General features: G+C 38.1%; 1 protein-coding gene across 1 annotated transcript in view; it reads right to left on the bottom strand.

Moving 5' to 3' along the window:
* TAFA1 (TAFA chemokine like family member 1) overlaps positions 1–26,423 on the bottom strand; it is a 221,692-nt gene that overhangs the window by 44,515 nt on the left and 150,754 nt on the right. The gene's annotated exons all lie outside the window — the stretch shown is intronic.

Here is a 26,423-nt window from a genome sequence, read left to right as displayed (position 1 = left end):
GTGTATTATTTCCATTCACCTTAGCAGTGCAGGGCAAGGAGATGAGAAGCCACATTGGGCTAATGAACTGCCCAAGTAATTTCCCAGTTCCTCAGTTCAGATTTTATTTAGCTCATAATGACCAAGTATTTATAGCGCAAGTCTGTTCCCCACAGATATTTGGCTACTTTATGAAACTGCGGTATAAATTTGGCAGGATTTGTTTAAACTTAGTGCAAAACGTCATGCACAGCCTACTGAAGAACACGATGTGTAAGAAGGTTTTCTTTATACCACTATGAAATGTCAGCTGTACATTGCTTTTACTATAGCATAAAAACCTTTATTCCTGTCTTTGGCTTTCATTCTTTTTGCAACTACTTTGAGAGCTCTTCAATACTTCCATAACCCTGTATCCAGGTCAGAGAATAAGCAGTGTGGAGGTGCTGATAAACATCTGGCTGTGAGCAAGGGATGTTGGAAAAGGTCTGGGAGTCCAGTGGCATCTCCATGCTCAGAAGTTAGTCCTGTTACCTGGTGATTCTACAAATGTGACATTTCTTGGTGAAGCACTGGGCTGGACGAACAGGGAGGAATCCCCCTTGACTGTATGCAGTTAAGGTCATATGGTGGTGTGCATTAAATTGTACCCACAGTATTAAGTGGTACAACTACCAATAAACAGGGACGCCATAAAGTGTGGAAATGATGTTGAATATTAAACTTTCAAACCACTCATCTTCCACGGTGAGTCAGTATATGAAAGCCTGTGAACTTCCATTAGGGTAAACGAGCTTAGGTGGTGTGGTCATGGGGTTAAGCACTGATGAGTCTGCAAGCGTGAGACAAGACCAACTCTGCAGCAAATATTTAACTCATCTGGAGAGAAATGCTACTTCATGTGTTAGTTATTAGGCACATTTGGCCTGCTGACACGAGCTTTTTGAAAGCCAGTGGGTGATAGAGAAGAGAGATCCCAACAATTCAGAAAGCCATCATCTGACAAACGGTCTTTTAAGTGTCTCTTAGGAGTAAGAGGAATTGTGATAATCAACTCAGCCCTGAATGGTTGCATTTTTCTGTGAAGTAATTCCTCAGATAAAATCCCTGTTCCCCCATCCAAATCATATTGAAAGCAAGGAAAATGGTCTCACTGGTTTAATTCATCTTACAGTCATGCCCTAAGAGAAGAAAGATTTGTGATTTTATTGATTGTAACCTCAACAATAAAGTATGCAGTAATAAGCATTTCTAATTTTAGACTACATAGACTGTGTGGTAAATATCTGTGAATACGCTAAATGCTTAATTTTCTCTATTAATTTGTTGTATGAGTACTAATAACTACATCAGCTAGTCTTGCTTATTTGGTTAACTATGCAAAATAAGGGGTTATGGTGAATGAGCTTCATAACACCTTTAATTGTTACGTGGAAGCTCAAGGTGCTGCAGCAATAAAGAATTTAACCCAAAGTGTGTAGTTGTAAGAGCGGAAAAACAATGAAACTATAAAAGCAATGAAAAAAACACTTCTTTTACCACCAGACAGCTAAGTACGTTAATTGAAACTTTCATCTGCATGAGCTATAACTGTAATCCCCATAATAATAATAAGACCCTTCCCAGTGCTGACACAGAAGAAACAAAATACATTTCACATGGAGAAAGTTCTGAATGTTACACACACAGTTTTCCTGGAAAATGTGGTATGTATGAGCAGATTTTTCATTAGCCTATGAGTGACTACTGGATAGCATTGCATGGAGTGTTTTGCCGGTACCTATTGTACCAGCCATGCATATACACGTTAGACTTATTAAAAGCCACATACAAAACGGGAATAGACAGAGGTATCCAACAAATTCAAATGAAAACAGTGAGACCAGGGAAAAAAAAAAATAATCGAAAAATCATGCTCTTGATTATGCTGTCCACAGAAATATAAATATATAAGAAATATACTAGGGGGTGGGGTGGTGTTTCCAATTTAAATTTCTATTTCAGCTGTACAAATGAGGAAACAAGTTAGAGCAGGGAGGGGAACGAGAATCAATCTTCAGTTTCCATTGAAAAGAGATTCAACATATTCAGATATATATGTGAAGTACCTTTTTATTCTGTGGTTTTCAGTTATTTCCTATAATTTGATGGGGGGGGGGGGCACCAGGAAATGCTACAATACCAATATCTGAGGGCTTCTGCTCCTGAGCCAGTGATTTTTTTCTCAGGGATTCTTCTAGGCTATGGGAAACCTGTTGAGATGTTACAGTGCTGAGAGCCCTGAGAAACTATGAATTATTGACCTGATAGGCTGTGAGTGCAGCAAAAGTTTGAATCATTGTCACCAAACCCAGAAATATCTTTTTTTGAAGTTTATGGTCTATTGAGCTAAGGTAGCTTCTGGCTTTGTTTGCACAATAACAGCCTCACCTAACTCATTCAAGTCAAAAGGGGATTTGCCATTAATCTTAAAAGCAAAAGAAAGGGCTCTAAAATGCTCCAAGCAAGTGTTTTCTGAATGTTTTGTTGACAGTTACATTTCATGGAGTGGCTTCTTTAGCCACCTGCAAGAAAAACAGCTTATGTTTTCTTAATACCCTGCTGCCCCCCAAAAATCCAAAAAAGATTGGAAATGGAATAGGAACTTGCAAATCAGCAAAAGATTTGCTCTTTCTACAAGGAGCTTCAGAGATGACTGAAAACGCCCCAACATGACTTATACCCTCTTCACACCAAACATTACCAGGACTTGATAATAAGAACAGCTGGTCCTTCCTGAGTGCTCAGTTCACAGGATACCCTCAGCTTTGCACGAAGCAAATGTGATGCCTGCCAAAGCAAGAGGGACAGAATGGGCTGCTGGGGAGGATGCTGGGCTGTTGAAGATGGAAACTATCTGTGGCATTACAATTTTGCTCATGTCTTCTAGCCTTCCAGAAATCTTTGTTCTGCATAGTCTTAAAATATGAAACTGCAGAAATAATACCTCATTCTCGCTGTAAAACAGGAACAACTGTTACTCTTCCAAATGGTTTAATTCTACTTGAAGGAGACTAAACTCCTGAAATCATATTCATGTTTGTCTCTGTTACAAAGCCACCTTGAGCTTACACACTGCAGAGTGAGATATTTTATCATTAGTATGAGACTACTGTGGGTGGCTGTGATTTAAAATATCTAATCACCTACAGGGTCTGAGTGTGTGCCAGACAGAAGCCAAAAAGCCATCTTCTAGTCATCTCTTTGTTTTATATCTCTAGCTGAGAGGTAATAATAAAAGCATATTTTGCACTTCAAAATTATAACTTGCCTCCGTATTCTAGCCAAGCCTGAACTTATCAGTAAACAAACATAAAAAAGGCAAACAGCAGTACTGATTTGTGTTATACATTGTGGAAGTCATTAACTATGACTCAGGTAGCAAAACTTATACGTTCTCTCTTTGACAGTGATGATAATTTAATAGTATTTGACTCTGCTGAGTTACATGGAGCATCCTGCAGCAATGAGAGAGGTTGTTTATCAAAATGATAAACATGTTTTCATTTCCTCCTTGGCTGCATGTATGTGATCAGAAGTCTAAGGCCGTCAAGAATTCACTTACTCTGGCCACCAGACAGACATTAAGCTATTCAGGACCATCTGTGCCTGAAATGAGTTCCACTTAATGGACCTTCCTAGGGCAGGTCAGTCATAATGAATGCATGTGTGCATGAATGCATGAGCGAAGCACTGCTTAGGTGAGACTTCTTGTGTTGTTTGGTGGAGGCACAGACGGCTGATGGATAAGATATGCCTTTCTTTTGGGGGTCATACGCCCATGATTTTAGAATTCAGATCCTCCGTTAGATTTTGTTTCTATTGCATTGTCAATGCACCATGCAACCTAATCCAGTTGAAGGTTGTTGTAAGAACTTGTTTGTATTTCTTGCAAAAAATAGCAAAACTCAAACGACTTCATAAGATTTGCTGGTCCGATTCTGCCCTCTGTTACACCATAAGCAATGTACCACAGGAACACAAGCAAAGGAAATCGTACAGACCAATTTTATCACCGTTTACAGCAGTTCATTAGGACTATTACTAGTTTTGATAGCTCTGTTTATTTATACAGCTTTATATATTACTAGTCAATGTTCCACTGTTGTTATCCTGTTTAGGGTCACATACCCATATGTTATTCTGATAAACACATAAGTATATGCAGATGTTGCTAGGCTTAGGAGATCAGAGAAAACTTTAAACAGAATTGAAGTTCTTTAGACTTCAAGCAAATGTTTAACAACATGGGAGTAAAAATTCTTCACACATGAAAACTTTCTGAAATCCTGCTTACAGAAACAAATGGGTGAAAAAATTTGCATCCTTGCCACCTCATGTCTCTACAAACATCCTAGAGAAAGAAAAGGCAACCCTGTGACAGCCATTTTTACATTTACTAAGAAGACTTCAGATTTGGGGGCTGCAGTTTGAAGAGTTTGCAGTTTGAATAAGCTTTGGAAACTGCCCAGGTGTAATTAATACATTCATAAGCTTTAATCAAAATGTTTATGCCAGCTAATGTGCCAGAACTATAGACTACACTGCGCTCAGGGGGAAATACTATACTTTAAGAAATAATAAGCTACTACTATGTGGGCTTTCAGCCCACAGCACTCTTTCTTGGTGAGTGGTGCAACATTCCTGTTCAGTTCAGGCCCCAGGTCCTATACTGCTGATAATGACCCTATTTTGAGTAAGACCAACGTTATTGTCTTGGTTTGTGTTGGCCCATTACACATGGTCGAAATCTGGAGAAGAACTGCTCAACAAAGCAGGTCAGATACACCTGGAAATTAATATCATTGTAATCCAAGGTTTTGATACATTCTGGAGTCAGAATTCATAAGCTAAGAGGGGCAACGTGCATTTAGCACAGGCATCTCTGGTTATTTATGGTGCTATAAGCTAATTTTCTAAGAGCTGTTTCAACACAAAAGGCCATTTACATGAAATTAAACTTTTCTACAAAAAATAGGTAACTAAAGAATTTCTAGAGGAAAATAATAATAAGATTTTTGTTCTGCAGAATGTTAATATTTCATTTGAATACTAACTCTCTTTTCTTTTTCGTTTGTATTTTATTTTCCATTCAGTATAACAGGGGAAGCAGGGATATGCAAAGCTCTAATTAGCACATGGATTTGTAGTCTTTTACGTCTTTCTACTAATGGTCTCTGCCATCAGCCACAGGAGGCTTTTTATCTGAGAGATTTACAGATTCTTACACTTACACCCAGAACAGACTCTGATCCTCGAGAACTGGTTTATTCACAGAAATTAAAAATAAGTATTATTTTTGTAAAGGAGAAATGGTCTGGATTCTACTCTTGAATTCACAAAGAAAACCCAGAGCACACCAATGTATGAGATGTGGGTGGATCTAGGGCAGGCTTATGGATTTCCATATCAAACCAATACACACACTAGAGAATAGATCTTTCTGCTAAAAGGCCTTGCAAATTGATCTCCTGAGAAATTTGCACAGGACCTTATTCTTACGCATATTTAAATTAAAAAAAAAAGGAAAATCTCTTAAAGATGAATCAAAGGAAAATGGTACCCAGAAAAACAAGGCATCATTCTAGCTACTGCCTCTGGCACAATGTATCTCAAATGGCAGTGCAATAACCAGCGTCGGCTGAGGTATTCAAGAGGACAACAGGGCAAGAATGGCTGGAGAGGAATGCTGATGAGGAATTTGCTTCTAGCTGTTATCGAAGCAGAGTTACGGGTAGTCTTAATTATGATTTTGCATGCACATGTACAGTGTAACCATACACAAAAATGACATGGTTTATGAGAAAATCCCACCTACTGTGTGTGTACGCAGTCCCTGACAAGACAGCAGTAAAAGCAGACAGGCAGAGCTGCCTGCACATACCCATACACATACCCCATCCACCTGATTGCTTTTTTACAGGGTGTATTGAAAGTTAATTGCAATAGGTACTATTAGCATTCTTGTATTGATGAACTGCAAAAAGCAGATATGCAACCCAAGAGGCAGTCAAGAATCCAATGTGCTCTTAGTGGGAATCTTCACTCCATTAACGAGATCTCTTTCACTTCAAATGAGATAAACTTACAGCAACTTTAAAAAATGGAGGTTTGAAATTAGAAGTTTTGGTGGGATTTACAGCTCTGGAATACCATTGAGAGATATACATGAAGAGGCAGGACTTCAACATTCCAGGAAGAGAAAAAAAGTTATTTTTGGGAAATAAGTTCCGTATCACAAAGTAATAGGCATTATGACTCTAAATTTTGTTGAATTTCAGCAAGAAATGACACTCCTAAAGGTCTGTATCACTTGTAAATGGGATTTCTTGGTCTAAATTATGTAGGCCTGGTAAGGCTGAACATAAAATATGGAAGTATCTTTTAAGAAATCTTGCTCTTAGTCACTTGGGTGGTTTAGAAAATTTAATATTTGATATGTCAGAGAGGATAAAAAAAAAAGGAAAAAACAGCTTGGGGAAAATAGATGTAATATGCCTGCATTCAAGCACTGCTCCTCCTATAACCGCAGGCAGCAGTATAAGATACAGATTAAAAAGACCTGCTATGCTATTCTGGTCATTGCTTTACAGCTGCACAATTCTGCCATAGAACAAATTTTCTAGGTATCAAAGCTGTGGAGAAATGAACATTGCTGCTGCTGAACAGAAACGAGCATTTCCAATATTGGCATCTCTACTTCTTTGCTAGAGTGCAGTGAAAATCTGAAGTGGAAGCAGTCCTGAAAATATCCTAAAACTTGAGTGAACTACTGAATATTGTTCTTCAGGCCTCAAAATGTTGCTCTAAATGCTGCCAGAAAAAGGCATCCAAAGAATGGATGTTAAGTTAAATGAATCTCAGAAAAGAAACACAATGAAAAAAATATAGGATAATTCTCTTTTCAGATGGAATAATTAGGCTGATAAGAAATATGATTTAGCAGAGCTGCTGATGAGAAATGAATATAGAATTGTGCACTAGAATTAGTTACTAAGAAAGGATTTAGAAATTATTCTATGTCAACCACACGAGTGCTGTTTAGTCCTGCCAGAGTCTCTTGGCTTTCCCCAAACACCTTGAGGTTTCTGGATCTCTAAAACTGCATATGCTTTTCACTAAATGCCTTTATCTTCACCCTCCTCTCCAAATTAGGAAACTATATTACTTTTCGCATCAACAGCAAGAGATAACCCAAGATTGCTTGTTACACCTATAACACATCCTTTATTGTTTCGTGTGATACATGAAAATCTCACACCAAGGATTTCTGTTAAATATTCATAAATTAATCTACTGATTACAAAGATGATGACAATATGCAACTTTAGAATGCAGGCTTTAAGTCAAGACAAAATGATGCAAGGATCTTAAACTCTTGTGGAAAAACAGAATGATGTTGTTCTATACAATTTGTCTTTTGATATGATTGCTGCAGATAAATCCATCCCCAGATAGTTTTACCCACTAAGGTGATTAGCCTATGGAGAGTCTATGATGTGTTTACTGAGCAGAGTAACATAGTTTATGGTAATGCTCTTGTCATGCTTTATAAATGTGTGAGGTGGTTTTTATGAAGTAGTTAGATAAGGGGTGGTGAAAGTAATGGGATCCATAAAGAATGTACAATGATGAAGAGCTAGGATTGCAGAGACACGATAGACAGACTGATACAGTAATTCTCTGTAACCAGTGCAGAAGCTGCATTAATCTTCCAAAGAATGGCAATAAATTAAAAAAAAAAAAAAAACAAGGGGGAAAGGGACTAAAGGGATTTGGCCAATGTGTAAGACCGAGATGTTAGGGTGAGGTCAAAGTGAAGACCGTAGGTTACAGCATATGGAAAGAACATGTCACTGTACAGGTGCTGGATGCCACGGGCAGCAGCAGTAAATTCTATCCTGTGCTGCAGCTAGCAGTGTCAAGCAATCATTTCTCTGTCATTTTCCCATGGACAAGTGTGCACATTATCCCACCCCATATATTCCTAGAGTCATTCACACTGTGACCACCAGCAGCTGGTCCTGCTTTTGAGCAGAAAATTATAGCTTTGCCAGGAACTGACTGTACAATGGTACAGAAGGACAGAGGATGGACCTGAAGGAACTGAAGCAATCAGCTGGTTTTGCATGAAAAAGCGTTTTACACTGCATACATTATCTGCAGCAGAAGAACCTGGTAGTTTCCAGCCTCAGGAATTTATAGCATTCATTACTGAACCTTACTTAGCTTCAAGCACAGTCAAACACTTCAGTAAATGTTCTGGACTGGATATGAAAACGGCAATGTCTTAATTTTCAGACTACTACACCGTGGTTATAAATCAATGAGTTAAAAAATTCTCTCTTAAAATAATCCATTTCATCCAGACCTAAGCATGATTAAGCTGTTTTCCTACTGGTCAGGACCAAAATATGCTGAGGAAGAGGGGTGGAAGCAGAGGATGGCATGGGATTCAAATCTTACTGTTCTCAAAATTTAACCCTTCACTGTGGCCACTTCAATGGGACGCTTTAGTGGAGGGTGGTTACTTCCTCCTCACCAAAACTGTAAGGCAGAGGGACAGTAGCAATACTTGATTTCATACTGAATTGTTTTCTTCTTTTCGTTTTGTTTTGGTAACATTCACCTCAAAAAAAAACCCAAGTCTGATTCTTTTTCTCCCTTTCCAAACCTCCTTTCCCTTACATTTTCCCACAGTCACTATCTTGAGCTGCCAATTTTAACATGAGTCCCCAGGTTTTGATGTCTTTCTCCTCCCTATTTGTGTTGATGAGCAGTATTTTACTTCCTGTCACCTGGATTTGCTCTGTCTTTCCGCTCCAGCTCTCAGCATACAGTTCTAACCCTAATTTATTCTAGTTCCTCCCCCAGTACCCTTTTTGTTACTGAATTGAATGTTTCTCTCTCTTCTCCCTTGAAGCTCCTGGTGAACAACACAATGCAATACTACCTCCTAATAATCGATCACCTGTCTCCTGTTCAAATTTGTACTGTTTCTTTGAATACATGTACAATTCAGTTCACTCTGTTCCCTTATAATATGAATAAAAATGGCTGCATACTTGAGTGGAAATACATGAAGTCTACTGAGGAAATAATTTCCTACTCTGAAAGCAACATGTGACACGTACAGCATTGGCTTGAAATCATATTAATTTATTTTTTAATAAACAGTAGCAGCATGCAGGGAGCTCTGCGGTTAACAGAACCAAAAAGGCCAGGCAGAAAATGCATTTGTTTTTCTCTCTCCTGTTTACCTTTGGTAATGATGAGTATTCACCCAAACAGTATCTCCGACAATTTGGAATCAGCTTTTTTAATTAAAAGCTGCTTTTTAAACAGATTTTTGATATTTTTTTTTACTAGAACATCTTTGGTGAAACTCATTGACACTTCATTGGCAAGCAGCAAAAAATTTAAATTCAAGATAAAATCTCTATGCCTCCGGGGGTGTATAATTCATATAACTCACTACTTTCAGCTAATGATTTCCAGTTTCTTTCCAAGGTAGTACTACAGCCAAGAAACTTTGTGCCTTGCATCCTCATCAAAAAGGGCCAAGTATCTTGAAAACTGAAGTTTTCAAGACAGAAGGCAGTAGGAAATTATTTGAACTATGTCTCTTATGATCACATTTTACATTAAAAAAAAAATCCAGACAAGCAATAAATAAAACCCTAAAGCCTTTTAGTCCAAAATAAACCAAGTGATATATTTCAAGGCAATCATACAAAGAGAAAAAAGATACATGAATGTGTACTTATGCATGCACTGCAAATTCCTAAGGAAACACAGCTAGTCTGATATGCTGCAGGTGCTGTGCTAATCACAGCACTGCATGCTAACGCTTCTTGTACCCTCGATTCTTTTTTGACTTGTCTTGATGCATGTCCAGCCTTGACCATTTTCAGGCTAGTTGGAAAAACACCATTTCATTCAACCCCAACTGTTTTGCTTCAGATAATTTCGGTTTAGCTGACATCCCATGGGGTTCATGTGCATCCAGGGTGTGCAGCTCTAGGTGAGCCCCAGCAGAGAAACTATCATAATGCTCTGAACCCTCAGTTCAGCTTCCTGAATTTTCAGTTTTGAAAGTTTTGGATAATGCCGAATATAAACTGGGTTCTCATTACAAATAAAAAAAAAAAGAAGAGAAATGCCTGAAAACTAGAAATAGGGCATCACTGCCAACTCGTTTTAATAGCGCTGGAAATTAGAAGCAGAAAAGGTCATCTTCCCCAGTTCTTTTCCAGTATCAAAATATTTTATTTCCCTCTGCACACTCATGAGCATCTTCTCAATTTATTTTCACATTATTTAAGCAATTGGGCTTCTACTGGTGCAACAGAGGATGTTTTGAAGATACCATTCTAGCGTTTAATGTGATCTACCATTGGGCTGAACAGCAAAAAAAAATGTCCTGTGATTTTTTGCTCAGTTTTCCTCATTAACCCTAATTGTAATGCTATGACCAACTGAACAGAGCTATTCCCTATTCTATGTTTACAGATGTCAGAAAGTTTTAGGTGGTCATCACATCCCCCATCATCATTATCACCGCTTAGACAAGCTGTGCAACTGCTGTTTCTCTTCATCTTTCTTTGCAAGCCTGCTTCCATCACCTTAATTATGTCTACAGCTCTTCTCTACATCATTGACATAACTGGTACTGATGTTTTTAAAATTCCACTATATAACAATAACATTATTATTAACAGTGATAAAATTCTGCTTTTAAGATGATGAGTGTCATTATCTCCATTTAAGAGAGGAAATCTGCCCTATTTTCCCAACCCGGCATTTGCATCTAGTCTGCTCTTCAGTACTGTTAACTAAGACACAGACAACTAACACAAGTTCATCAAGTTTCAAGAATATTTGAGCATCACTTTCTTTACACAGGTATTTATCCATCACCGCTTAGGCACACAGGCACTATGGAGATAGACAGGGAATGAAAAACAATGGATACATAGAAGCAGAGACAGATGCCATGTATTAGAAAATTTAGCCAACAGTCTGAGAGTGGAAGAGGAATGCCATACCTAATTGAAACGGTGCTTTGTGCTTTTGAGCAGTGTTCTCAACAAGGAAGGAGACTATTACCTTCTGCTCTTGGAGAAAATGCCATCACTTTCCTATTTTTTTTCCCATCTCTACAGCAGCTAGCAATTTTCCAGCATTAATACTTGAATAGTTCTTTTCCCCAGATATATTAGTTCACATTTTTCTAGTTCCACTCATCGTATATCCTGGGCCTGCAATTTTTTCTATGAGTTTTTGTCTTTCATGACATCTGTCATACCACATAGTTTAATACCACTGGAGAATGGGCAGAGACCCTGTTTTTTATGAGCCACGACCTGCATAGAGCAGTCCCCAAATATTTATTCTAAAACTTGAAAGATTAAAGTGACTTTTTGCTTGACAGAAAACTAAACTGGCACTTGCATTACTTCTATGGCCCAAAAAGGAGAAAGGGGAACAGACTCTTAAGCCCAACCTGCTAAGATATCCAGCACTGCAAAGACGTCAGTATGCCTTTTTTTCCAAAGGTACTCTTCTCCTTACTGCTATCAAACTGCACGCTAACAAAGAGGAATTTAAACCCTGCAGCCAGGAAACTACTGACTTTCCACTGAACAAACAACAGTGTAATATCAGAAATACCTTTAAGGCAGGCTTGGTTGACAAACAGGTGTTCTCTCTGTAAGACAGTTTTCTTATTGATCTGTGCTAACATCTTCCAGAAGTGAACAATCTCATTGCCATGTCAAAGGCTAACCATCTGTGAACAAGTAATGCAGCCAGAAAATCCATGTTGCTACAATAACAGCTTTAGGACGTGGCTCTTATTTCAATCACTAGAAAAAGAAATCCAGAGAAAACATCTAAAACATTCTTTTTCTGGTAAATTTGTGTTTCTAGAAAAATACTTTTGCTTACGCAAATTTCATCTAAATAAGTTGCAATAATTTACACACTCTAGCAAGCAGGTAAGTTACTGAAGTAATTGGAAAGCTCATTTATTCCGTTTCCTCCTTTGATATTGCAATCACCTTTTCACAGTCTCATGCACCACAGCTCTTCTCTTATTCAGAAAGTATAATTCTCTGTGGGACAAATCGCCTCTTTAATATCTGAATATGTACATTAGTACTTTCAGGATCAGACACTTCACATCAATAAACAATATTCAACCACACTAGAACCAGAATTTTAAAGGCCATTTCAAAGGATTGATATGCAAGCACAGAATCATACTGAGAGGCACACTAGTGACTCAACTGGGCTGGAACAGAAATCTAATGGCAGGACTTTCTCAGACCAGGAGAAGGTCTTTTAAGAAATTTTCTAGCTCAGTGAGATAGCACTAGGTCCTGAATAACTGTCATGTCAGAGGATGCTGAGGCTGCTGGGAACAAGGTTTGAATGAGGGATTTAATAATCTCTCTGCTCCCTTAAAAACAAGAACCAGGATCTTCCCTATATCAAGTTGATGAGTTATTATTATTATTATCTGCCTTTGAGAAATTACTGGACATTGAACAGTCTATAACCAAGTGTTACATTTATAGTTTTAGCATTGAAAAATCTAAGGTTCTGGCTAGATCTGGAAGGCTTAAACTTTGCCCTCTCCCTTACTGGTTATGCTTGGGGAACACCTTCACAGAGTACCACCAGCATGGCATGCAGAAACTGTGGTTCCCATCTTCCTGATGGTGACCTGCAAGGAGCAAAGATGAGCTCCTGGTTTCCTCTACCCAGGCAAGAGTGCTTGAGAGAAGATATTTCACTGGCACAGTGGAATACTAAGACGTCCAGCATGACTAGCAACTACTGAAGTGAAAGCTTCAGTACCTTCATAGTTACTGCTAAGATAATGGTGTCAGTGCAGCAGGCATTGGAGCAGAAAGCACATTGGCCTGTAACATTTGAGCTCCTGGTCCTGAGCTACAGCACAGACAGAGTCTGACAGAAGGGAATCCTTAACCCCAAGACTTTTCAGCTCAGTGCACAGCACAAGAGAAAGCTGGGCTAGGAAGAGGCACAGTGGGATGCAGCTGCCCCAAATGTCCCATTCTCCTTTCCTGCTTTGTTCCTTCATGTTGTTGTTGCAGCAGTCAAAAGCCTATCATCCCCTGCCAATGTTGGCAAGTTACCTGTGAGGTCTATTAAATTGGTGCATAAATATTCCACTGCTTGCTGCTTTCCAAACAGATCAAATCTCCTGAGCATTTGTGGTCTTCACCCCGCTATCACTATTTGGTTGACTTGCTTCAGCTGAAAATTTGCACGATCTTGAAGCATTAATTCCAATCCTTTTTAAACTAGGTTGGATAAAGAAAATATTGCAGAGACTGATAATACAAAAAACTACTGCAGAAAGCTACAATAGAAAATACAGCACTGTCAGTAATTCAACAAGCTCATGGGTCTCTCTTCTCTGTCCCTTTCAACCCAAAACCTCAAAACCAAGCAATTGGCACTTCTTGATGTATATTTGCATACTTGTTTACTTTTCAAAGTAATTAGCTCTTAAAGTATTACCAGGGACCTGAACAAATGTACCACACAGCTCCAAAAACAATACAAGAGAAACTGTTTGTATTTGAATGAATTTACTTCGCTGGTACCATGCATGTATCAGCTGAGTGAACACTTAATGTTGAACATTAATTATACAAACAAAAGAAATAGCACAAAGCTGTTGTCTCTGTTAGTTTTCTTCCAAGATTAATCTTTGTTTATGTTGGAGGTTTTGTGTCCTAAATAAATTACTGTGACTGCTTCAAAAGGGCTGATATTTAAGATGATTGAAAATATGCCCCGATCAATGCCCTAGACAAACAAACTCTTAGCTGTTGATGCTCACTCACTGACCCTCACTTGCTAAGAAATTCTTTTTATCATGCTGTGAATTTCATCAGATGGTCATCAGCATGATGCACTGATGATAGCTTTCCTCCCTTCTGGCCAGTTACCTAACATATGGCTTTCCAATCAACTGCTTTTGGTTTTATGACTTTTTTTCTGATCCTTAAGAGAGAGGGCATCAGAACGTAGTGACAAAGAAAAGAGTAAAACTGCACTGAAACTTCTTGAAGAAATACAGATTTGAAGTGAATGTTTAAGCCAAGCTCCCCAGATACTTTTGGCTGTTGATTAAAAAAAATAGAAGAAAAAAAAGGGGCAGAGAGGGAGAGGAAAATCAAGTCATTTTGGCAAAAGATTATGGCAATAAAGATGATGCAAACGTCAATAGCAACAGGAGAAATAAAATATTCCATTTCAGTCGAAGTCCCTTGGGTAAGAATGAAACAGTGCCTTAAGAAAACTCCAGGCACTTCACAACTAGCAGACACCATCTCATCAAGGTTATTTTCTGAGAAGTATCACCCATTGGTCTTTGTACGGGTCCCATAGGAGAGCTAGGTCTAATTATGGCTGACATGTTGTGGATTTTTGAAAGCCCTGCACAGAATTAGGTTTTATTAACCTGGTTATGAACCCATGACATCCATCATAGCTTCACTCATTGCTTCCTAATAGGTGGCTTTGGTGTCTGTGCAAGAGGAAACGCAAACGTTGAAGAGCTTCAGCAGACTGTAAAATTAGTTACCGTTCACAGTCACAAGAATCAACCTCTCTGCCCAGTTTCCCACCATAAAGCTAAACGGGATTCCCTGTCTCTTCTGTATAATAACTGAAATTAAGAAAACCAAAATACATGTAGTCCATATCCTCTAGGCAAAAAAGATAGCAGTGTTATGTTCCTCATGTGATTTCTCTTAAAATAATGAAGTTTTATATAGAAAATACTTCCTCTTTTATTTGTAGAGCTCTGAGATTTTTAGTATGGAAAGAACTATTAGAGAAGTACAAAAAATAAGAGCTTACAATTCATTCAAAATTCATGAATGAAAAATATAAGATGGAAGAAATTACATGTATATTTTTAAGGGAAGGTTCATAATTCCATGTTTAAAAAACTAAAACTTTTGAACACACTTCTAGTCTCTCAGGAACAGTAAATGACAGTTACAAGGTTAGATGACAGTTCTCTGAACAGCTGGTCTGACATACAACAGCAATTCTGCAACTCTTAGCCTGGGTACAATGTTAGCACTTATTTCCTACGAACAAGACAGTTCTTCACTGACCCTGCTAGCTAAAAGAATAACTAAATCAAGTTATCCCACACTACCTGCTGCTTTGGGGTAGCTATATGGAAATGTGCTAAAAGACCTAAGTGCTAGAAAAGGTTAAGATGAATACCCTGAATAACAGGCACCATTCTGAAACCTCACATTTGGCACCAAAATAAAGACCTCCAAAATAATTTGCTAGTCCAGAAAGTGTTTAGATCTGACTTTATTCATGACAAAACCAATAAATACTTATTAATAAAACCCAGTAAAATGGCAAAATAAACTGAAGAGGAAAAAAAAGTCAACTGCAACTCATTGACACAACCCCCAAAACCCTATAAGAGGACATTAGGTTTGCCCAACCTAAATAAAACCTCATATTACCAAAGTAAATATTAAACTCACAGTGACATTAATATCAGTTAAACTTGCATGTTTCTAACCAAAATAAGAATGACTTTCTGAAAAAGACTACTATTAGTGTTGAACAAGAAGTGTGGTCTGAGATGATGTGTAATCAGGGCATTGATAAATGCCACTTTTCACTGTACCTTCCAGTACCAAATCCAGGAGTTATGACAGAATATGCAGTTGAAGGTTTAAACAAATAAGGGATACTTTCTCACACAAGACACATGAACTGAAGGTTTTCCATGAACTCATGAAGTGGTTAGACAAGCAAATGGGAGAAAACTCTTTTAAAGGTTACTAAACACAATCCCTACATCAGAAACTATCAAAACCTGGAAAGTCTAAGGGGGAATTCTCCCTATTTTTTTAATCAATCCTATACTCTGCCTTTGCATGTGCTTCAACTGCCACTGGAGCAAGACACTGGATTCCTGACCTGATCAAGTATGGTTGGTTTTAAATTCCCAGAGATGGTCCCAATGTCCCAGAAGTCATTCTTCTAGTCATCCAAAAATAGTAGCCTACCACAGACCATGACCAAGTTATTTAGAACACATATTCCTGACACAGGTTCCATATTGGAAATTGCATATCCTGTTGCAGGTCTTGCATTTCCATTTTTTTCTATTCTTATCCAGAACAAATCTCTTTCACGCTTCCATCTCTGTATTCTCTTTGTATTAAAACCACATCACTTTTGACATGCTCTCTCAAAAGAAGACTTATGCTGTGAAATGCCATCAGAAGAACACAGTTTTATTCATTTCATTCATCATCTGACAGCCTGCCTCATGCAGCCTTGTCCAGTGTCACTGCTACAGGACAGCACAGGGAAGGAAATGTCAAAGGTGTCACCAACACTCCCCAATTCTTTGATTTCTGCTGTTAGCCACACCTTTTCCAAAACTTCTTTGTGCTTTGGCTTCAACATGAGGATCAATCTCTGATGCATCCAAGGATGTGTCCCAGGTTCTCTATTAAACGGCCCTTAAATGTGTAAAAACCTGGAACATAAGTAGTGACAAACTGGATCGGAACAATTGTCCATCATTTGTTCTGCACTCATTCTGAGAGATGAAACACAAAGGACTTCAAAAAACACTAAAGAAACCCCTAAATGAGACAATTACAATGCAGCCTGCTTACATACATTCTGGGGAATAAGAGCTCCTATCTCTTTGGAAGCATTTTTAATCTTAGGCAAATTGATTTTCATGATGTTCAAATCATCCAGACAAATATCCATATTATTCTATGTCTCTTGTACTAGTAAGTCAATTTTTGCCTATATATTTTCTTGTCTCTCAAACCTATTATGTGGCTCCTCTTTGAGTTTTCACTGGTGCTTTGGATTTTATCATAGAAGGAGGGATGAGGGGGTGGGAATACGTAGTGACGTTCAAGAATCTAGTATTCCATCCAGTATTCCCCATCCCATTTTTACCCTTGTATGCTGAAGCAAGGCACCAGTTTAGCCACACCAGTTTAGCCACACCTACTTCACTTTGATATTGTTTTTACCAATAACCAATGTTTTCATAATAAATCATCCTCTGCAGTTTCCCCAGATAGGTGAATTTTCCATCACCGCTACAAGAGCAGGAGGGGGCCTCAAGTGACTCCTCCCTGGGACTACTCTAGCTCTGCTTTCTAATAATGCTTGGCCTCTTTCTGTTTTCCTCCTACCCTCTTGGGCTTGAACTTGTGTTATGCTATCGTGCAGTCTCTGCTATCCCCTAGAAACGATTCACCACACCATCCCCCAGGTGCTCTTGTCTCTCCACAGTTTGCATGTTGACAACACCTTCCTTACTTCTTCACTTACATGATCCTTCACAGGTCCATTATTCATTTTTCAGAGCACAATCTTGTTACCAAATCACACACTGGATCATGTTAACTGTAGTGCAGAGTGAGCCGATGTGCTGCTCAGGAGATGAATCGGGTCTTTGAATAGAGTAGCTAAGATTTAATTAGAGTACAGTACTGTGAGAGACATCCACAAGGACTACCTGTAACCCAGAGATGATTCTTCAAGTGGAACTTTAAATGCCCCTCTCCCTCCATTGTATATAAAGGAAGAATAATGCTCCAAGGCTAACATCAGCCTTTATGATTTTCCTTCAGTGTACACATTTTTATTTTTTCTGCTTTTATCAACATTGGAAATCCATTCATTTAGTTTTCTTAGTCCCTGTGAAACTCTGTTGTACTCTCCTTCACCCAAGATTATCAATTGTATCAGTCTTTCTAAGTCAGTCTATCCATGTGCTTCATAAGAAACTATTCTTTTTTGCCTTACTTTTCCAAAGTTGCCAAATTGTTGCCCAAACCTTTGGTAAATCTAATTTAAGGTAAACATATCTCTTAGTGCTAATTGATTAGCATTAAAAGTCAGATACAACTGCAACAAATATTTCCGTGTACATCTGGAAATACTTGAAAGTAGCATTAGCACATTAAATGCATTACTGAAGATAATTCCATTATTAGCACACACAAACCCCCTACATGTACACACACTGTTACATAAGCATTATTTAACTTCACTTTTTCTTGGCTACCCAAATATAAGGAGACTTTAAGACTAGTCTATATGCAGTATGAAAGAATTTCATAATAGAGCAGGGACCACAAACTGCATACACTTTTTAGCAGTGGTTGTACATGTCAGCCTGTAAAAACTCTGGATGCACAGGGCTGGCAATTGCACACATCAGCATCCACTCAGGTCTGCAAGCAGCAGTGCTGAGCATGACTGTTCGTGGTCTCTGTGTGCAGATATAAAGAGTTTTCCATGTTTTACTCATAGGGCCTATTGCAGAAAATCTGTGTTCATTAGGGAAGAGCAGTACATTTTTCTATTTTTTTTTTTGAGCATTAAAATATGTTCTGCAATGTATTTTTAGCTCAGTTCATTAAATACATGCACAAACATGCCCACATATCTATAATTCCACCAGGCTACTCTTATAGTTTTGCTAAGCAATATTAAACACTGTGCACTGCATATTTTGTGTTTTACTATTCCTGCCATGAGCTTCACAAACTTAATTGCCAAAGTGACAATATTTCAGAGTTGTGAATTGAGGACATTGTTGGAAGTCAATGTATTACATCTGCAGTGGTGGAAGGCAGATCCTTGCTATCAGGGGGTTTGTGTGGAAGTGTTAGAAAGTCAATTCTGCTGAATACCATCCATGCCTACAAGGTACCGTATGTCACTAAGGGATATGTCAAGCTCTTTCTACTACACTGCTAGATTCTTGATGCCAATCACCAAAGAGCAATTGGAGAAAAGGCAAACTGCTATCACCCTTGTACATGGTTTTCAAAATATACTTTAGACTATGGATAAGAGATGTTGATTCCCTTTCCTAAATACGATAACATGTTAATGCCTTTACACTTAAGTCTTTTCACAAACTACCTCCTGTCCACTTTGATTTTTCCTTTGATTGCAGCAAATCACATTCACATCAGTTTAACAGAATAGCAACACTGATAGATGTCTGTAACACTCAATTCAGCTTCAACTTCCCAGTCTCAAACTAGGTGTTGCATATGGAGTGAGGGGGTATTTCTTCATTCCTATGCCTACTATTACCAAATTAATTACTAGGTGTCTAAACATCATTCACAGGTAAAACAGGAGGGGAAAGCTCTGTCTTTGATAACACAGTAGAATCAACAGCTATAATTGGTGAATCAGATGGTAATAAAATACAGAAGAAGTGGAACAGAAAAAGAAAAAAGCTGAAGTTATGATTCAGTAGCATTAGGAATTTGAAGAAAACAAACATTTCCGTCTCTGGCTCAGCTCTCACTCACTTTGAATTTCCTCAGCTATTTTGAGCATATGTAGCAAAATCCACTGAAGTATCTTTCTAAGATGCTTTTCAGGAATTTATGTAGCTGAAAAGAAATCTAACTCATCAAGAGAGCTCATAGTGATAAAGTTGAAAGGAGATTTGGTCCCTATGTGCCACACAAAATCTCAAGGCAAAATCCTGGTCCCACTGAAGAAACTGGCAAATGTGGACAGGACTTCACTCTATCTGCTTAATTATTTAAACTGAAAACTGCCTTACTTATGGAATGAGGACTGCACAAAACTCATCTGCCTTCAATGCAAGAGGGGAAAGTGAAATTTGAAAGTTCGTTTTGTGGAGTTGCTCCTTTCTCCCCTGCTCTGAGCTGTAAACGACTCAATTACTAGACCATCATCAAAAAGTCTTTAAACTTTATTCACCACACTGCCAGGAACCCAGGTCTTTCTTTAGTTAATTTTGCCATGCAGAAGTATCTTCCCATATGTGTTAACCTCCAAGATTGGGTGAGTTTCTTGTTCTAATTTTCCAGCAAAATAGTTCAAGGAACAGAAAGGATGAAATAAAACATTCAAAGGATCATGCAACACCAGATCATTGTGTCTGGCTGTTGAGGCTGAAGGGATCCAGACAAAAAAAACCTACTCTAATAAAGGCAGTGTTGCATGCCTTTCCTAAGAAAATTCATAGGCATCAGGTATAAAATGTTAAAATCACTTGATCCTGCATGATGTATTTACACATTTGGACTAAATTATACAATCATAATTCCAAAAGTTTTTTGAGTGAACAAACATGAAACCTTCTCATTAAACCCCTAACGTCTAACATACCATTATTTCTACTGAAAATTAGCTACTGAATTAATGAAGAGCTCCATCACATCTCTAAAGGCTACAAGCCAGGATCATTGCTAGGGAAGAGCATTTTTAGTAGTGTGTGCCCCACAATAACTGAGCACTAACTGCTTTATGAACAACTGTACCACCTCTTCTCAGTGATCTACTGTGTTCATCATAGTGCCAAGAAACTCCCTGCTATATGCTTAAATTTATTGTACTTTCTTAAAGGAGTGGTTGTTTGGCTGGCTGGAGAGAGTTTTCTACCTGGATGAGTCAATAAAGTAACAGTGCATTGATTTATTTGAGAAAAGTTATAGCCACAGCAAGATTGACTGGAAGTTGCTTGGCAGACAGTTTTATTTTGGAGAGAAAACAGAGTTTCAGAAAGGACTTGATTTTTGGATTCCTGCACCTAGGTTGTACGGTTGAGATTTTCGCTTTTACTACGACAGTTGGTTAAATGTTGGCAAATATTAAAATAATATAAAAAGAGTTGGTAAAATGTTAAAAAAGTTAATATTTTTTCAGTTGGTTTCACTGCTTTCCAGCTCAAGCAAATGACTATTAAAGCTCATATAAAACATGACCAAAAATAGTCTTTGTTATAATAAAGTAATAGTTATATCTTAACTTGGAGATACAAGAACCCTGATTACAGTTTCTATAAGGCTCACCCTGTTTATTCTTTTGAGTCCAGATAAAAAAGCCCTGTCTCATTAAGGTGACTGATGCACTGTATTGCCTGGAAGGTTCCCTATAAACTGCAAATCTCCTTGCAGGACCTTCTGCTGCCTGGGGCTGGGACCTTCTTTAGCTCTTAAGTGTTTCTCAGCATGGGCAAGCTGCTTCCCTGCTGAGAGGGTCCACTGATTATCTAGCCCCATAAACTCCTTTCTGAGTAGCATCCGAAATGGTCCAGGGGAGCATGAAGATGTTTAATGGCAACATGCACACAACTACTACAATCCTATCCCCAGGAACTTCATGAGATTATTCAGTAATTTCACTAATTAGCTATTTTAGCTTCATCAACATCGTTTGCATGGTGTCAGTCACTGGAGAGCCTATTCACCAAATAAAATCAGAATGAGCCTTTTTGTATGTGTTGGGGTTTTGTTCTGTTTTGTGGGTTTTTTTGCAGGTGAAGCACAACATTTAGTCATCATTCTTCCCATCACAGGTGGCAATCCCATTTTCTCAGTGACTATGCCTCTTATTATTTATCTGCTGCTTTCTTGCTGTTCCTCTAATTCTTTTTAATCTTTGCACTGTCCTACAATTGTTCCTGAATACTGATATCTCCCAGAGTCTTTGTCCCTTGAAAAGCCAGATAATGCAGCAAGTAGCTGCTAGAAATACAAAATACTTAACTACCTAACCATTTGAGAAATCCCAGCTCTGCTGAAGCTGCGGAAACCCATTTCAAGTCACCAAACAGCAATTATTATTATGACTTTTATGCAACAACAGGCTGTATTATGTTTGTTCAAAAGACCAGGCAATAGAAGATAATAAAAGGGTCATCAGTTAATGCTAAATGATAGGATCTATTTTCAACTATAAAATCAGAGACTGGGTGCAACTTCACTCCTACAATCTTCTTTAAAAAAAAAAGCAAGTAAAGAAGAATGAGAGAAATTTTATGCATTGACTTTGAAGCAGGGCATATGCTGTACTTAACTGGAGATTATAATGCCACTTAAGGATGTATTTGCACATGCTCAGAGTGGATATCTCTAAAATCTGTGTTCATATGTATAAACACAAACTCATTTTTAAACATATATATGCATAAAGGTTCAGCTAGCTTAGAATTTAAAATTCAATTGTATTTTCCTCAGGAGTCCCTGACTATCTTGAAAGATATATGCAGTTAGCAGATAGCTTGAGGTACATTCAAACAACTGCTCTGCCTTTACCTGCTGTTATTATCAGGAAACAAGAAGAAACTGAGTGATGTCTTCTACTGTTAACCTAAAAACATCGCAGGCACTAGTGTGTGCTTTAAACCGTTTCTGTCTGAATAGCTTTCTTAACGTCACCTGGCATATTCTGACATTTAGCACCTATTTGCAAGTCAGGTAAAAAATTGAATATACAGATCATTTTCTAAAACAAAGTATCACATTTTGGTGATAATCCTGGCTCACCCTGTGAATGCTAATTTCACATGCATCCAGATAGAAATGATCTATTATATTAATTAACTGTATCAGAGTTAAAAACTCTTTGGATTATTTTTCCATTCTCTACTGTTTAAAAATACCAAAATCAGAATCCTGAACTGGATCCACAACTAATGGGGATCATCGTAGCTATTACTGCTTGATATGTCTACTTGATATAGCTTCAATAATTTACAATCTGATCCATGAAGCTAACATTGCCATAAACTAGATGCAGCATCTCCTGCAAAATTATTCCCTTTTTTAACGCAATTTGGTGTTTCTGTTCTTTATTGGTGTCTTTAAGGTCTTTGTTTTAGCATGTCAATATATATATAAAACTTATTTTGCTTAATTGGCTGTCATGTATTATCTACATGACATTATCAACACTGTCAAGCATCTGCTGCCTAGCAGTCACATTCAGTGCATTAGATCATGCAAAGCTTTTGACTGCAAGTGGATCATTAAGCTTATGTGTAAACACTTGCATCATAACCATTGGAACCACTATGAAAGGAAGCTTTCTTTCTGTATTATAACAGAGAAGGGGTCACACTCTTTTCTGTGCAACTGTTTAAAATCTAGCATGAACTCTTCTCATTTTCCTGGTTTGGACTGCTATGGAAAATTCTGACTGAGCACACATTAATGGCTTTGGCACAGGTTGCAACTTCTCTTTCTCAGTCTGTTGCACAGTCCTGAGTCATGATTGCTTATTCTTGGTCTTCAATTCCCACATTCCTTTGTTTGATCAAAACCCAACTGTGTCACATCTACAGATTAATTATGAGAGTTATATGCAGCAAATAATGTTTTTCAAAGATATTTTAGATACAGAAAACAACAAATGATAGTGATGCAAAGACTCCATATACTTCAACGTTTCAGTCTAATCTTTGATCCTGCAGCTCCTTGTATACACCATTATACAATTATCACCCATGTATCCCTGAATTCTCACGTATTTATTCTAGCTCTCACTCTTTCAGTCACACAAATACTTATTTGCACATGTTCCTTCTGTAGATGCAGTAACCACTTTGTGCAACTGTGGTAAGCAATCTTCACTACCATTTCATTTTATGTTTAGGAATGATCAATAGTAGAGAAGCTATATCCATCTCCTGCCTGCATGTCTGCGGCTAATACACAGGCGCACACACCTCATAGCCTTACAGACCTTATCACACGTAATTACAAAGCATATTCCCTAGTATTACAATAAATACACAAAGCAACCCATATTCATGTTGTTATGATATCAGGCAGGATGGACAAAACACGGCAGCTCCACTAAGGTGATGAAGTCAAAGAGACTTCTACTCAATAAGAACTGAAGAAATTACATTAGGAATTTGATATCATTAAGAGGTCCTTTCTGTAAGTTACACGTAAGTTGCATTGTATTTACCCACTGTTTTCAACTGCAGAATATTTTAGATTGTTATATTACACTGCATGCCGTTTAGAAGTTCTTATTCAGCAGCTCTTATCGGTTTCAGATGGAAGCAATTGGACTCAGACCATATGAAAATCTTTGAGGGGCTATTAAGGAGATAAAGAATTCGAGGGGTTATTGGAAAAAATGAATCTGATGTCTTTGCTTACCCCACAGGCAAATGCTTATTTTTATTCCTGTTTCCAGAGGCAGAGCTCCAAAAATGTAGGCAATACTAGGAGTAAGCTATTACTTATCATAGTCTTTGCATATATTAGAACAGTAAAATCAGAGTGGTGCCACAGAATGTCCTTACACATCCATGTGGAGAGGTAGACAGATGCATATACATAAGGCATACTACTACTTAAACTCTTTAGTTAGCTGGAAAAATCATCCTTCAATCCTAAACTGCCCCTGAAATTTGGATACACGGGATTTCAGATGAATATTTTATACTACATCTTCAAGGCCCTTCACTACAAGAAGTAAAATAATTGTTATTAAATTCTCAGGAGATTACAAGGCTTCTCCAGAACACAGTGCAGAGGAGAGACTGGGCCTCTGTGGTGCACAACTTAGCACTGGGGAAGTAGATTTTGCTTTTTGAAGGATATTTGCCTCCAGCATAATACCAATAATGGAAATAATATCAGATCATATAAAGCTGAAGCTTTTATCCTCTATAGAACTAAGGAATGATGAGAGAAGTACTCTGGGAATTTTACCCTTTAGATTAAATATTTGAGTCGTGAAAGTCTGAGACAATCAGTTTCAGTTCTGAAATTACCTTGCTATCTCAAGCATAGGAAGAATGAAAGACACTTTCTGTATTACAATTAAGACATGGAAAATCTTATTTTCAACAAGATTTTATGCTTAAAACAAGAAAAGATTTTTTTTTTTTTAATAGTGCTTAGCCTTGACGTCAGCTTTTCCAGCACCAGCTGAACTTCAGCCTGTGTGTTCAAGGAATGATCTGGTCCCCCCTTGCCCAGTTCAATAGAGAACCTCACCATTACATTGGGAAGCCACTCGGGAGACCTGGTCCTGCCTGCACTGGATTGCTATTCAAAGAACACTGCCAGCCTTTGCGAGGCAGCTTCAGTCCATCAGCACAAACATTGCTCCTTTAAACTCTCCTGTTTGCTGTGGCAATCATCCCTATTTCCAGGATAAGCCACTGCAGCAAACACATAGCAAGGGGGCTGTTACAACCTTTGGGGTACATTGCAGGGACAAACACATCTCTCAAACATATAGAGCTATAGTGTAACATGGTGTAATAATATCCTTGAGAAGTGTATGGTACCTGTTTATTTATGGACAAAAGAGCTTACAAACTGTACTGAAATTTTCTTGGCTTAATAAAAATGAGGGTTTTATCAGAAGTTTCTACAGACATAACTATGTTCAGAGCCTACATTTTCTCTTTTCTTGCTCCCTAAATTCCTCCATGCAGAAACAATAAATTTGGCAATGGAGATGATACATTATATTTTTCTAAGTTATCTATCATCCCCTCTGCATTAGAACTAAATAAAGTTCTGCATTTGCTTTTCTGCAGCAGCACGCATGCACTGTACTGGTCATACGACAGTGACATCTGAGTTTCTGCTCTGTCTGCTTACAGAAGAAGCTCCTTACTTAACACCATTCAAAACCCAGCATGCAACCTAACAAATCACAACCATCTGCCTAGATGGGGTGGGCTTGGAGGGACTCAAAGGGTCCAAAGATTTCTTCACCCTCTTGGAAAGCATCAGGCTGGCCACCGGCATCCTGAGCAGCTATGGCAGCCAGCAGGCACAAAGAGGATGTGTCCCTCCCTGACACCTGGGGAACCATGGTGAGGCTTCCAAAAGTGTTTAGGACCTCTCAAGTCACAGGATTAGCACCTTTGATAAGAGACACATTTTAGCCTATTGTGTTTGAAGCTCAAAATAATTTCAGAGTAAAATCTTTGTGTTTTACCACAGTGCTTCAGGCTGGTGGGCAGATGAACTGCAGATGTCCTAAACAGTTTACCAAAGATTTGCTCCCAGAAAACTATACAAATAAGCACAAGCCACATAGAGTTTCTTTCTTTGCTCCAGCAGTGTTACTTCTGTAAGTTAGAATTTTCTCCGCCTTGTAAATTTGATCTGTAAAGCTTTTATGATGTTTCTGAAGAGTTTCCATTGACTAAAATAAATGGATTACAGATGCAGAGATGATCATGACAGAGGGATTACAAATGTTTGCAGAACTAATACTATTAATTCTCAGGGACACTTTACAAAGTAGACAAAGTAGCACGAGACTACTGTGTGTGTGCATGTGTATTCAGGAGTACATGAGATATATTTTCTTCTCTATAAAGAATGTATTAGATGCTAGTTGTAAAGAAGTGACATAATCTCTATATATGTAAATATTTTTTATATATATGAAAAGATTGTCATTTTGAGCGGAAGTGGACTAGGACAGAGGGGATTTGCCAGGTTGAAAGGTCAGAACTCAGTTCATTTGTCCAGTTCATTGACTTCTACCTCAGTAAATATACTTATTCAACAGAGTTT

This window comes from Pezoporus wallicus, unplaced genomic scaffold, assembly GCF_028554395.1.
Source record: "Pezoporus wallicus isolate ANWC-B61680 ecotype Strahan unplaced genomic scaffold, APGP_CSIRO_Pwel_v1 contig_7073, whole genome shotgun sequence".
NCBI lineage: Eukaryota > Metazoa > Chordata > Aves > Psittaciformes > Psittacidae > Pezoporus > Pezoporus wallicus.
The sequence above is the reverse complement of the archived record's forward strand: the minus strand, read 5'-3'. Positions and strand labels throughout refer to the sequence as shown.